The following is a 3,724-nucleotide window of genomic DNA, read 5'->3' on the forward strand; positions in this document are numbered from 1 at the left end:
GCCACACAACTGAAGACATGGGAGGGCACAGTGTAGAGATATTATATCAATGTAAAAAATGTGGAAAGACTCTAGTCATGCCAGTTCCTTTCAAAGGCCAGAAAGGAGTTACTGGGTAAATCTTGAATGTAAACTGTGGGAAAGATGTCAGTTGGTCCACATCTTTATACATGTGAACTCCCACCAAAAAGAAATACAAATGTAAGTAACAAGGGCAAGTTTGATGGAAACTAACGCATCTATAACATTCCAGAAAACTTTCAACATGAGAGAGCTGTTTATAAAGTTGTAAATTTACCAGTTTTATCAAGCCTCTATTTTAAAAGACGTCACTGCTATGTAGATTTCTAACTACATTCAGGAACAAATATTTAAGTGAGGTAGTTCTGCATGTCCTCTTCAACAAGAGCACCTAAGATTAATAGCTACTGCTATTTTCTTAAAACCTTCTTTATTTTAATTCTGAATGCTATTGGATCCATGGATGAGTTGAAGTGCATTTCTAAAATGCAGTTAAATTTTAGCCCTGTCTGGTGTGGCTCAGTGGATCGAGTGCTACTTGCGAACCAAATGGTCGCTGGTTTGAATCCTAGGCAAGGCACATGCCCGGGTTGCAGGCCAGGCCCTCTGATTTCATGGGAGGCCACCACACATTGATGTTTCTCTCCCTCTCTTTCTCCCTCCCTTCCCTTCTGTCTCAATAAATAAATAAAATTCAAAAACATGAAATGATCAGGATTTAAAAAGCCCTGATAAAATAGTCATTCCTTGATAAAGCATGGATATCCTAATAGCTCTTTCAGTTTTAACAAATGTTTTTAATATACCATGAAGTTTGACCCCATTATCTTTTACATTATCCAGGGTTTGATGGTTCATTTTGATGTTGCCTGGTCCAAATATCCAACACATGTAGACATACAATCCACTGCAGTCATCACCTGCTCAACAGTGAATAGAGCACAATTGCTTAAAGAACCGTGTCTTTACTCACAGAAATACCGGGATTCAACTACCAGTTCTGCCACTTGCCCCTGTGCAGTCATTGGTGAATTACTCTTTCTCTTTGGGGACTCATTTTCTCATGCACACATAAAGCATCACAGTTTCTGCATCACAAAGCTGCTGAGAGGGGAGGGCAATGTACAACTGTCAAAACAAGTGGTCAACAAATGTTAGTGTCACTAACATAATTATTCTTTACTAATCTTGAGTTCTTAGAATTACTTAATATTGATCATGTATGACTATTATCATTTATATATTTTATTTATACTAAATATATCTTATTTTAATTCTAATTAATTGCAATAATTACTAATTACAATTATTAATTCACTGTTATAGGCTAAATGTTTGTGTCCCACCCCCCAAATTCATGTACCGAAGTCCAAAGCTCCCATGTGAATGTATTTGAGACAGGGTTTGTGAGGAAGGATAAATGTTAAATGAGGTCATAATGGAGGGCCCCAATCCCAGAGGTCCAATGCACTTAGGAGAAGAAGCAGAGGCACCAGAGTACTTCTCTGCCATATGAGGGCACAGGGAAAAGGCAGCTCTCTACAGCCAGGGAGAGAACCCTCACCAGGAAAACAATAAGCCAGCACGTTGATCTTAGACATCCCAGCCTCCAGAAGAGTGAGAAAGTAAATTTCCGTTGTTTCAGCAAGATCTCAACTTTACGAAGTGGGGCCTTTCATTCATGTAAATAGTGCTAAAGAGTAGGGAAAGAATATACAAGTGGCTGGGGCTGATACCATTGATTTCCACAAGTCCATGGGAGAAAACATGAACTCAGTCATGACATGACAAGAAGCTGACACAGCCTTTAAGAGAAGTTCTCAGCAGCTGCCTCACACCTGGGTACTTCGAAGTGAAGGGCAGGATGGAAGAATGCTTTGATCACACCAGCAGCCCGCAATGTGGTCTGAGCGCATCCCTGTGGATCACTTTCATCAAAGCCATTGGCACATCCCGGTTCTTCAGACTGTAGATGAGGGAGTTAAGCATGGGGGTGATAAGACTGTAGAAGAGAGAGACCATGTTGTCCTGCTGTGGGCCATGGTAGGCATCAGGTACCATGGACATGAACACAGCTGTACATTAAAAGAGCCCCAGGAGTATGATGTGTGAGGAGCAGGTGGTGAAGGCTTTGCGCCGAGCCTCCTCTGAGCACATGCAAAAAACGGCCCCCAACACGCGGCTGTAGGAGGTGGCGAGGAAAGACATGGGAAACACAAGGATCAGCACCCAGGAGATGGACAGCGCCAACTCATAGGCAGAAGTGTCTGTACAGGAGAGCTTTAGCAGGGCTGACACCTCACAGAAGAAGTGGTCCATGACTCGGGAGGCACAGTAGGGGAAGTGTAGAATGACAGAAGTCTGGATGGAGGCACTGAGCACATCTGCCATTCAGGAGAAGTCCACCATGAGCAGGCACTCCTGGCACCTCACAAGCACAGGATACTGCAGGGGGTGGCACATGGGCACATAACAGTAATAGGACGTGAGGGCCAACAGGATGCCCTCAGCCACACCCATGAGCATAAGGAAAAATATTTGAGCTGCACAACCCCCAAAGGAGATGGAACTTTCCACTTGTAGCAAGTCTGATGCCATCTTGGGGATGGTGACCAGGGGGAAGCCAATATCAAACTGAGTCAGTTGATGTCAGTCAACATCAGTTGACTGAGCAGGAAGTACATGGGTGTGTGGAGCCAGGAGTCCATGTAGATCAGGAAGAGCAGAACAGTGTTTCCCAGAAGGCCCATGATAAACATGGCAGCCACTAGAGAGAAGAGTAGCTGACTTGACCCTGAGCGACTGAAGAGGCCCACCAGAAGGAAGTCAGAGGTCATTGATTGATTTACACCTCCCATTTTTACAGAATATGCCTTACTGCAGGCAGAACAGGAGATCAAAGGCAAAATGACTGAGTGGGACTGCAAAATAAGTTTCATCCCACCTGACAATGGCCATTGAGTGGTATTGGTTGCTTATAGTGCAATCTTGAGAAGAGTTGTGAGGTCTCTGCCAGAATTACTAGAGGGGGAAGCCATAATCAGTTAGTGAAATCTGTTAGTGATATTTGTTATGGCCATGGGATGAGAAAGCAGTAACCTGCATCTCTGAATAAGACACTTGGCCACATCCCACAGAATAGTTTCCCACTGACTCTTTTGTTACACATTTTAAGGTCCAAGTCAGGAACAGAAACAGCTCCAGTAGAACATTTCAATAACTCTCATCTCAATGATCCCAGGGCCAAAGTGGAGGTGAGATTTTGAAAATGCTTGGAGGTGAAATAAGGGATGGATCTGAAGCAACAATGCAAGCAAGAAAACAGAGATAAAGGCCAGGGTCCAAATACCTGGGTAAGCATCTGGAGCAAAGAGAAATGCATTGTGAGCCAGCACTGGGGTCAAATGGAAGGTGTGAATCTAGGGAGTTTGAGCCATAAGGACACTTGGGTACCACTTGGGGGTTAAATGGCCTAGGGTTAGGAAGGTGGGACGGTTGTCAATGAGCTCACAATTATTGGTGACTTTGTTGCATTGGATGGGAGAGTAGCAACGTGTGAGTAGTCTGACTCAATTTCAAGGACTAGAGTAAGCTACCAGGCCTGAAGCATTGTGAGTCTTTAATAAATATTTTCTTAGTGGACAGGAAAGATGGCCAGAGACAGGAAGGAACTTACCACCTAAAACAGGGATGCTTAATTTCC

The 3,724-nt window shown here is 43.7% G+C and overlaps 1 pseudogene; it reads right to left on the reverse strand.

The window, feature by feature from the left end:
- Positions 1–1,902: 1,902 nt before the first annotated feature.
- On the reverse strand, positions 1,903–2,879 carry LOC118986905 (olfactory receptor 2Z1-like; annotated as a pseudogene).
- Between the last annotated feature and the right edge of the window lie 845 nt (positions 2,880–3,724).

The sequence above is a fragment of the Sturnira hondurensis genome, unplaced genomic scaffold (assembly GCF_014824575.4).
Source record: "Sturnira hondurensis isolate 20B ecotype Veracruz unplaced genomic scaffold, ASM1482457v3 Scaffold0004703, whole genome shotgun sequence".
Lineage (NCBI taxonomy): Eukaryota > Metazoa > Chordata > Mammalia > Chiroptera > Phyllostomidae > Sturnira > Sturnira hondurensis.